The sequence below is a fragment of the Taudactylus pleione genome, unplaced genomic scaffold (genome assembly GCF_031769625.1).
Source record: "Taudactylus pleione unplaced genomic scaffold, aTauple2 ptg000093l, whole genome shotgun sequence".
NCBI lineage: Eukaryota > Metazoa > Chordata > Amphibia > Anura > Myobatrachidae > Taudactylus > Taudactylus pleione.
The window spans coordinates 1,496,232-1,507,838 of record NW_028284495.1 but is presented as its reverse complement, the minus strand read 5'-3'; the positions used below and the strand labels follow the sequence as shown (position 1 = coordinate 1,507,838).

The following is an 11,607-nucleotide window of genomic DNA, read 5'->3' as shown; positions in this document are numbered from 1 at the left end:
GTACCCCAAACGCACCCCCCTCATTACGCCACTGCCAGTGTACCAACTTTCCGAGAGATTCCAGAACTGTGCTGAATAGTTTGGGGCTGGTTAATGTGATGGCAGGAGGACACCATGCTAAGTGTTACCTCCTCCTCCCTATAACCAGCCTAGTGCTGGTTATCGGGGAAAAAGGAGAATGCCACACCGATTTTTAATCCTGTATTCCAATACCAGACCATGCTCACAGGTGTGGGGGTTTTACTAATTTGGGGAATAACCCCAATTGTCAAATTTTTTACCAAGACTATTTAACCCTTGTAAAACTACAGGTACTTAATCAAAATGACAAAATGTGGTGCCTGTGCCCGCTTTACTGCCCTATTTATGCCCCAATCCTTATTGTGCCAGAAAAAATACAATTGAAATCTGTGTAAAGGACACAATTCTTTGTTTACATAGTGTTAGCTTAGTGATCTAACTTTATTTAAATGTTTTAATATAACATTTTCTGAATAAGAAACTGGAAAATGAATAAGAAGTGAATAAGAAGCTGGAAAATGAATAAGAAGTGAATAAGAAGCTGGAGCATGAATGAAGTGAATAAGAAACTGGCTGAATAAGAAGCCAACTTCAGCCTCGTTATGTACATAAAGGATCTCTTCAATAGCTATTAACAGTCAGTAATAATTGTCTCTTTCACCGTCACACTGAACTTATTTTCCCTTCGTTAAGAACTTTCCTTGCCCTCTAGCCTGTAAAACCATATGCAAATTCAGCTGTGTGGACACACACCAGGAAGTATAGCTGAAAAAAATTCTACCAAGCCCTGATCTACAGATAGTTCCTCATAGTGACCGGCTGCAGGGGAAGCAGCGACCACTACTGCTGCTCCTTCTATTCCATTCTCACAGGACTAGAAACCCATTTACTATCGGACTGGGACACCTCGCTTTCCATCCACACCTTGGTTTATTTCATCCTTGCTGCTCCCAGTCTCTGCAGGGACTCGCTGTAACCAGCAGATCGTGGAGTAAGTACTAGCAGCTGAAGATCTGTAATAATGATCTGCGCCCTCCCATATGATAATTCTCTTTTACTGAGCATTAATCGATTCATCGTTTTAAGACACCAGGTGCACCTGATATGTGCTCCTGTGATTTTGGCCATTGTGCTGATGTAAAGCAACTTAGATCATGTGCTGAGAGTTACAGTAAGGTGAAAGGGTTAATGTGCTTTCCTTCCATTGTGGGCATAAATAGTTATTTGTTGCTTTTACAACTCCTGTTACTTATATGTTATACCCTAGTTGATACTATTATCTTACTAATGCTTACATCAGTATTAGATAGGACTTGCATTGTCTAGAACGTGAAGTGGGTTGGTGATCACTCCTGCTAAAGAATGAGTGTTACCACTTATTTATTAATGTTAATGACTAAAAAATGTCTGTATATGTTTGAAACACTAAGTAACCGTAAGTACCTGAAAGCTGTTTTTTTTTTTTTAGAACCCACTATTTCATGCACAGTTACATGTGAAAAGCAGAAGTAGAAAAATCTATTTTTGCTGCCACAGTTTATTGCACACAGTCTTAGTGGTCACACAAAATAGGTAATATTGGTACTTTTTGAAAACTTTCTAAAGTGCAGCCTATGCCTGCTCCTAGTGGAGGCCATTATTTTTATTAATTAGAAACAAAAGTGATTATAGAGGCAAGAGGCGCTGTGTGTCTCATGCCTCACTTATGTTACTAGTGAACTAATGACTGCCACCACTTGTTGGAGTATGTTTCGGTATCCTTTTATATGGTAGAATTTGCTCATTCGAATAAACAGGATGTATATTAAATGATTGTTGGAAGGCAAAGGAGCATATACAGTATATTAAAAATTGCAGAAGTGGTGCATTTTTTTCAGTGCACATCGCAGCTGTTATAATCACTTTTGGGGGAGATTTATGTTGAAATTGTTAGTACATAGCGAGGATAATTATATAAAGGGAGATATTTATCAAAATTTTAAGAGAGATAAAGTGGAGAAATTGCCCTCATCAACCAATCAGCTTCTAACTGTCAATTCACAGGCTGTGCTAGAATAATGATAGTTAGAAGTTGATTGGTTGCTATGAGCAACTTCTCCATTATATCTCTCTCCAAGATTTGATAAATCTCCCCCTTTACATAATTATCCTCGCATTGTACTAGCAATTTCAACAGGGATAGCGTTTTCGATACAGTGTTGTCCCTGGGAAATACTTTCCGGTACACAGTGACTGACTCTATGCATATGCACAGGGGGCCTGATTTAGACCCGCTCGCAAGCGGGTCGATGGTGGCCCAGTGCGCACGCGCGAGCCCCAGAGCGAGCGCAAAAAGCACTTGCTCCGGCGCGCGCATCCAAAAGGGGCAGCTGTCGATGTTGATTGACAGCTGCCCCGTTTGGAAGGGGGGTGGCTGAGCAAACGGAGGCGTTCCTGCAGGAACGCCTCCATTTGTGGGCGGCCCTACTGACATCACTAGTGATGTCAGTAGGTGGACTTCTTGCTCTAATCTAGTGCAGGGAGTCCACTGGGGCTTGCGGCAACGAGACCCTACCGCAAGGGTCTCGTCGCAAGCCCGATGGTCGCGATGGTATTGACCATCGTGACCATCATCATGGCCGCTCGCATAAGCTGTGGGTGGTAACCCACAGCTATGCGAGCGGCCAAGAGGCCGCAACTAAAAAAACAAGCGCCCGACCTGATTCAGAGCGAGCGGCTCTGAATCAGGCCCAGTGTCCGTTTGTGAAACTCCTCAGCACCGGACAGAGGCTGCTGGAGAAATCTGCTGCAAAGGCTACTGGGCGACACCTGGTACACTCATTAGTGCGCCGGTCAAAAAGGGTCCCCGGAGACACTAAACCCCCCCCGGTTTAGTGTCTCCGGGGACCAGTGTATTTGCAGTGCCGGCTCCCTCACTGAGAGGGAGTCGTCACTCCTCGGCGGGTGACACCCGAGTGCGGCCCGCACCCGCCTTGTGACTCCACTGCTACCACTGCAGAGTCTCCATTATTGTTAATGGGGACTGCAGTCTGATCCCTTTGTACCAAGCTCCAAAAAGCATAGACTCTTTATACATACTTGCCAGGAGAAGCCCAGAGAGGAAATGCAGCTGACCACTTTAGGGGGCGGGGCTAGACTGTCATGTCATTAGGCCCTATCCCAGCCATGGCAAAATGTCTTAAATCGCTGCACAGTGGGTAAAGCTAAAATGACACAATTGAATTATGTTAGGCCCAACCCCTCCATATGGACCAGCAATTCCCGGAATTATCTCCCCTTCCTGCCCACTTCAGTATGGAGTGGGCAGAATGTGGGAGATCCGGCACCTACCTGCACCTTCCGGGAGAGTAGGCAAGCATGGCTTTATAGCAATTCAGGCATTTTTGTAGGATCCCTCTCCCGCAGCCTCTGTCTGGCGCTGAGGAGTTTCACAAACTGACACTGTGCGTATGCGTAGAGTCAGTCACTGTGTACCGAAAAGTGTTTCACAGGGACAAGACTTTAGCCAATAAGCCTATTAATTTCTTATGTGAATATTTAGCAACAAAATGGCACCATTACCTTATATGCAACCAGGAGTGTTCCTACTTTACCTGTTTTCCCACATTCTTATTGGGGATTCCAAAGATACGTGGCTGTGTGTTGTATATACGGTGACATAAATACAGGAAATAAAGTTTTCTAAGGCCTTAGAAACCTAACTGAAAAAATGTAAAAACAAAAGTCCCGTGACTTCAAAGAGGATCAGGCCAGAGGGGGGTAAGCCTGTAGTTGTAACAAAAAAAAATAAAAGACAGTACAACAATACATTATACAAATGCTAGTGTATGTAAATATTAGCACATAGTGAAAGCTAAATCCATCAGCCAGTTTCATTTTGCTGAATTCTCTTTCTCTCTCTTTTATTATTATTATTATTATTATTATTATTATTATTATTATTATTATTTAATTTATTTTCCTTGGGGGGTAGGGTTAAATCATTTTCAAGCAGGAAACTCGTCTGATACGCTTATGCTTATTTGTAACCCCACCTACTCCTTTTTTGTCCCATATATAGCAAGACCATTGAAGGATCTTGTCTTTGTGACTTTTTTTTTTTTTTTTACTGGTCCTTTAAAGTAATTCACAGGCATAGGGGTCAATCCTATTGGGTGCGAGGTGCGAGTAGCTGTTTTCTCTTCGAATTCGCACAGCGAATTCATTTTGCAATCCAACTAGTAACTCCTACTGAACCAGTGAGACTGAATTCGCATTTTTCCATTCGCAACTCCCTGAGGGGCCCATTTATCATTCAATATTTGAGGTAAAATCCCAGAAAACACACGTTTTCGGGTGTTTACCTCAAATACTAAGTATCCCCCGGATGTATGAAGGAGGGACCGCAGCAGGTATCTCCGATACTTGCTGCGATCCCTCTATTGCCGCTGGCAGCCGCCTCCCCCATAGGTTTCTATGGGGGATGCGATGCTGCCAAATGTACCAATATCCGGAATGTGAAGCATTCCCGATATTGGCCCCAGCAGCTAACGCCATCTGAAGATAGCGTTAGCCGCCGTAGTCTATGGAGACCTACCGCATATCAGCCGGCGGAGGGATCTCCCAGATCCCTCCGCCGGCAATGGGCGCCGCTCATGTGCAGTCCGCGGGACTGCGCATGCGCAGCAGCCCCGAATGCACACCAGCCACATCACAGGAACAGGCTCCTTTCGGAGCCCATCACCCCGCATGTGCCGGATAATACATCCGGCCACTATGGTCGCATTTTGCAATGAGATCATGGGTGGTACTGCATGCCCAGATCGCATTGCATAAGACTGTGCTGAACCCCTTGGACACCACTCCTAATGACTGATAGGTAATTGGAGTTTCAAATTAGCTTAATAAGTCCAATAATTACATGTCATTTTTGGGGGTAAAAAAGTCCTCAAATTACCTCCAAATCAACTTTTTAATTAGTTTAGGCACCCCAAAATTAATTACAATATTTTTTTATTGAAACTTTTAGCATTTTTTTTACAATTTTTAAGGTGCCCTCAACGTACCCGAAAACCACCTTTTTTCCTACTTTTTTTTTTTTTTGCATTTTTTGTTTAATTCGTTTGAGATTAGATGACAATAGATTGCTTTATATCACTTTTTTTTTGCCTTTTTAAAAAAACAGCCATTTGACACCATTTAGAAACCTACAGTACCTTGCTAATGCCCACAAACAGCCTTCTATATGGTCCTGCTAACGAAATTATCACTTTTGGGGAGTCCAGGATGGTCTCCCCACTTTTTTTTATGCACTTCTCTCACATCTCATTTTGCAGTCAATCGGCACCCCTCTGCTGCAATTACCACGCATAGGCATTTTTAATAGAATCGGAATTTTCTCGGGAGTGCGCATTAGTGCGAAGTCTACGAGTTTCAAGAACAAACTCGCAATTCGCACCTAATAGGATTGACCCCATAAAGACCTAATTTTTAGAAACATAAACACTGTAAGTTACAGTTTGACTTGAGCAGCCAATTATTGACTTACATGAACTACTACTGAATAAATGAGTGAATAAAGTTGCGGAATTTGGAAGAAAACAAACTTTACAGTTTACTATTCTTTGTTAAAATAATGCAAGTATTTAAAGATTATTAATATCACAGAATTATGCTTATGATAGTGTTTCTTCTGTTGATATAACTTTATTTGGCACAATTGCTGTATGTTTTCTTGCCACTTTAGCACCTTTTACTCATTATCCCTTCTTGGTATAGTGTAAGCTGCCCATTCCAGTGTCATTATAATAATGCTGTACATAAAACGGATGTAAGCAGGCAGGTGGAAGAGGGCTGTACATGTTCTTTTTGCATAGTAAACACACACAAACATCAAACTATCATAGACTGTTGTTATGTATTAGTTGCTGATAGTTTATTTACCTTTTCTATTCATGGCTTTTATTTATCTATCTATGGCAACAAAAGTATTCTGATTTCATTGACTGTAACTTTAGGAAAAATGATTTAGGCACTAATAAGGTAATAATGTAATCATTAAAGGGCTTATCCACCTTTTAGATGGCTCCTGCTATTAAAGACCGTACTTACCGACTTTCCAAAACTCATCTCTGGGAGTAACCCGGAGAGGAGATGCAGCTGATAGCTTCAGGGTTGTGGCCGGACTGTAGACGTCATAAGGCCCTGCCCCTTCACGGGAAAAGGCTGCGATTCCCAGGTCTGCGAGGAGGGGGTGTAGCTAAATGATGCAATTTGCTAAATTGTATTCCCAACTCCTCCCTATGGACCTGCAAATTCCCCATCCTGCCCACTACACTAGGAAGTAGGTGGGATGCGGAAGATCTGCTTACTCCTCTGGGGGTGCGGGGGACTACCCAAAAAACATTAGTTTGGAATCCAGTAGCCTATTCATTAAGCTCCATTGTTGGCTTCTACTAAATTGAAATGTTAGGTTCTCATGATGATTGTTTCAACATAGAAAATGAATATGTGTAGGCCACAGCTGTAATCATAACAAAAATCTAAAAGACTTTATTAGTATTGTTTTTTGCAGCGATGCAAAGGTGGATACCGCCAATATTCACCAATACTTACCTTACTGCAGATCCTCGGCAGTATATCATTCCTCTGTGGTTTCTCTTCTCTCGGTTGTTGGCAGCCTAATGCTGTTCACGATAGGTCAGTACTTAATGGGCATGCTTGGCAGATATATCCACAGTTACTTAACCCAGCGGGATCCAGTGCAGCCTTATTGCTGGGTACAGGCTTTTTGTCACTTGATAGAGTTAAGAATTGGAAACAGCAAGTGTGAAAAGTAGGGTAAGGCTGGAGAAATCTCTGACTTCTAACACTTTATTAAACAACAAAAAAATAATAAAGCTTTTGCCAAGGTTTACACTATCAAAATGGCTTTTCACCGCTTCATAAATAGTTATAATTAGTCTTAATGGAATATATTTATTCAGCTTTCTCTGTCTGTCTTGGGCAAAGTGTGAAGAAAAGTGCAGCATTGGACTAATACTCCCAGTGGGGATGTAGTCAGTATCTCGGTGTGTGGGATGCTGACAGTAAAAATACCGGTGCCGGAATCCCGACAGCATTGGGATCCCGGCTCCAGAATCCTGACTGCCGGCATCCCGAAGGTAAGTATCCTGAGGATGCTCCGGGGAGCTGTAAGGGCAGCGGTGTGACCGTCTGAAGCAGTGCTCCAGGTGGCACTGCTGCATAGATTCTGGCTGCAGGATGCCATTCTAGGCACCCTGATAGCCAGATGAGGCTAGCAAAAAAAAGCTTAGAGGGCCAGACCAAATGATTCTGCGGGCCTTATACGGCCCCCGGGCCTGAGGTCCCCCATCCCTGGGTTAGGGGAAGTTAGATTTAGAGTTAGGCACTAGGGGGAGGGTTAGGTTTAGGCACTAGGAGGGGAGGTTAGGTTCAGGCACTGGGGATGGAAGGTTAGGAGTAGGGGTAAGGGTTAGTGGTAAGATACTTACGTAGTGGTGTCAGGATTCTGACTGTCTGGATCCTGCTATCAGGAATTCTGAGTGGTGGCATTCCAACTGCTGGGATCTCATACCCCACCCCTCCCAGTGACATTAGGTAAAACATCCCCCATTTCTGTAACATCATATAAAGATTTCATTGCTTCAGCTTTTGCTCTAACAAAGACCATTAGCGCCAACCATAGATCAATGTGTTTGATTAAAAAACGTAAACAAGTCAAATGTTTAACTCTATTAATTGCGTCTGAGAACTTAGATGAGTATTCTATCACATTTCAGTTGAAAATAATGCAAGAAGGAAGACATTTCTAAAAGATTCACAAAGTTTCTATGATAAATAATGTAAAAAAGAATTAATTAAACAATCAGTGCATAACTATTAAGTAAATAAGTAGAAAAAAGTAAAATAAACCAGTGGGGAAAAGTTTGTAAATGTGAGACACAACAGTGTAGCTAAACCTACTAAATGGATGATACAACATCTCACTCTGGTGCAGCCATAAAGAATGATTGAGCGTAACCTGTAAATGACTGGGGTACTTAATATAACAAAAACAGAAGATACAGTGTTCCATGAATATATTCAAGCAAGTAGAGTTGACATAAAACATTAGAACTGTTTTTATTCACTATACACCAGTGGTTCTCAAACTCGGTCCTCAGGACACCACACAGGACACATTTTCCAGGTCACCCAGTAGGTGCACAGGTGTATGCATTACTCACTGACAAATTTTAAAAGATCCACAGGTGGAGCTAATTATTTCACTTGTGAAATAACCTGGAAAATGCACTGTTTGGGGTCCTGAGGACCGAGTTTGAGAACCTGTGCTATATACAAATCCGGAGCATGTGGTCACCACTTAAGGTGCATACACACACAACGATTTTTTGAACGATTATCAATAACGATGTCGTTTATCGTTCAATCGTTGAAAAAAATCGCTCACTTTCTGAATTAAAACGATGAACGATTATCGTTCATGTTTGTAGTTTGTAGTTCAGTCAGACTGACCAACTCGACGATTTTCAGTAAGGTAATATGCAAAAATCTTTGTAGTTAAAAAAAAATCCTTTATTACATTTAGTAAATGAAGGATTTTAGTAAATGATTTTCGTTCATTTTTCCCTTGAAAATCGTTTACTAAAATCGTTCATTTACTAAATCATTGTGTGTGTATGCAGCTTTAAATGTAACAGCAGACAGCACCTCTCCGAGCCTTTTCCTCAACCTATCTGCACTATGGCTTTGGTTTGGTCAGTTGCACAGATGGGTGCAGTTAGCTGGTAATAAGAAGTAAGGTGATGTGGACTCTTAGGCCCTCATTCAGAGCCGTTCGCTATTTGCGGTCGTTCGTTTAAAAACAAGGGGTGGCTATTCAAATGATCCGTACGCACATTGCAGTCTGTTCACACCTCTAAGTCTGAACGAACTAGCAAAACATACGCTCGTTTATTTGTTAAAAACGCCCCCTGGCCGCACGCATCCTACGTCATGTCCGCTATTTATTAGATTAATCGAGTACATCGACCAGCGTATGAACTGCTCGCTATTCTTGTGGTTGGTGTTTGCTACCACAAATTTGCGAGCAGTTCTGGCTCTAAAATAACCCAGTGACGTGGTCAATGACGCTGCTGTTTTAAATATACACACCCATAAAACGCCCGTTTTGACCTTTAAGCACGCCTGCGTTCGGATCTCCACTCCCCATTTTCAAGCACCATCCCCTGTTACCACCCACATACGCCTCATTCTGTCACTCAAAATAGCAGGCACTCGCTATATAGTGTACAAACGATTTTCGGCCGCACTGACTGGTTCGCGCATGCGTACTAAAAAGCGTACGCATGCGCAGATGTGCAAACATCGCTCGGAACGAGCGTACTGCCGCTAACGAGCGGCTCTGAATGAGGGCCTTAATTCCTTACATGCTCTGTCAGCTTGTATTAAAAAGATATTCTACATTACATTTAAATTCTAGTCAAAGTGTTTTCTGTTTGATAAGCTGCATACACACACAACCATTTTGTTACCAACGATTTTCTGAACAATTTTCTGAACGATTATCTTTTTTAAAGTGTAATGAACGATTTTTTTGAACTACAAACGATTTTTGCATATTCCCTTAATGAAAATCGTTGAGTTGGTCAGTCTGAGTGAACTACAAACATGAACGCGCATGAACGATAATCGTTCATCGTTTTAACTCAGAAAGTGAACAATTTTTTCAACGATTGAATGATAAACAATATCGTTAATGATAATCGTTCAAAAAATCGTTGTGTGTGTATGCACCTTTACTGTTTATTAGTGTTCATTAACTGTGAAGTGTATTTATTGTATCTTTTTGCAGATATGTTATTGTAAAACTCATATGAAATATTCCCTGCTTCCTAAAATTCAGAGGTTCATTACAGCTGCACCACTGAGTGTGTGGGTGCAGCCTCTTAAAGCAGTTCTGGGCCCCACAACCTAATTAAAGAGGACTAAACTTTTTTGTATAATGTTATGTATATTGTTTATCAAAATATGCATAACATTGTACAAAAAAGTTTAGTCTTCTTGTAATAGGACTCTTCTTGCTAATATGTATTTTTATTATATTCAAACATGTAAATGATTTAGAACCTATTGCTAATACCGTAGATGTTAAATGTGGACAAGTACTTCTGTTTTTAAGCAGCACTGTGGCCAGTTTCTATTTTGTAATTACAATTAGTGTTTTGCTTACACCATATGCTCAGGGCAGAGCATCTTATTCGGCGTATCTACATGTACTGTGCTCTACCCTGGGAAGGCTTCCTCCAACCTACATTAGAGCTGTGACATGTAAAGGAACCTGGTCTGGGAGCCAGCACTTGCAGACCTGGTGACAGGTCCACCTTATGGAGTCACTGTCTAAATAAATAAGGCAATAGTTTGCTAAACGCAATCTGTACAGTAACGAGATTTTCTATTGCAAATGGGTGGAAAATACAATATTTGTACTGGGCAGTTTTACTTAACAGAATAAACACAACCTGGCAGGTACAGTAGCTCACGTGCTGGGCAATGCACAATGTACTGTAGTGCTGAGAGATTGGCAAGCATGGGCTCTGGAAGATCAGTATTCATGCCCAGTACACATCATTACCCATTGTAAAGTGTTTTTAACTTCCACTGTAGGAAAATAAATGTGTGAAAGTGACAAGCTATCCAATTAAACTGAATTATAAAGTTTACCTCCAAATTATCCACAATATTATAAAGTGCTATAATGTACGTGTCCCCTCAGGACTGTCCGATTTTGCGCCTTCTTTTCACCCTAGGTTGCAGATGGGGGGTGGGGGAGACATGTATATATCATCATATATGGTGCAGCCGCTCAATGTTTGTGAGATTTTGTTATACAGTTTTTGGAATGATAGATTCAGCCCTTCAGGCAAGACTACACAGATCACCCTGGAAATCATTTTGGGGATCTCTTAATAAGTTTTTAAGATGATTTCATTTAGTTTGGGGTCCAAAAGGTCCTTCATCATTTCCATCTATCTAGTGAATTTTAAATTTAACTGTATTTTAGGAATTGTAAAAACTTCAGTCATTCTCCTAGACAGATATTATATAGTTATATATTTGTGGTTTAAGGTGAGTAATTTGACATGTTTAGATAAGTGCCTCCATTTTCCTGCCTTCCATTCAGGGATTATTTGAGTAGTGTAGAATGTACTTATTTGTCCCATGTGAAACGATGCCCATAACACGGATACATTCACCACAGTTTTGTAGTCAACCAGTATTAAATATTAACAGACAACAGCCACTGGTTGATAATTGCCAACTATACTGTAATGAGTAATCACTCCTTCCACAGTTTCAGTTTGCTGTATAATGAAACCATGAAACCAATATATATAACAGAAAACTCAGCACTCACAATTGTTTAAACACTCACAATAATATATAAATAAATAATGGGGTTTTGGTTCATGGATTGATCAATGCATATAAGCCTGCAGCCCACATTACTTCTCTGCAGGTCCTACACTATCTGTCATACTTATGGAAACCTGGTAGCTGCAATCACAGAGTTTAAACTGAAAA

General features: G+C 41.2%; 1 protein-coding gene across 4 annotated transcripts in view; it reads left to right on the top strand.

Moving 5' to 3' along the window:
* Positions 1-837: 837 nt before the first annotated feature.
* The window catches only part of LYN (LYN proto-oncogene, Src family tyrosine kinase), a 116,550-nt gene continuing 105,780 nt past the window's right edge, over positions 838-11,607 (top strand). For 2 of the 4 annotated variants that reach the window (XM_088469527.1, XM_088469524.1), the window contains exon 1: positions 838-1,012. The gene's annotated coding sequence lies outside the window, so the exon portion shown is untranslated. Of the gene's footprint in view, positions 1,013-1,126; positions 1,198-11,607 lie in introns of those variants that run through there. The other 2 variants (XM_088469526.1, XM_088469525.1) reach the window with 2 other exon arrangements.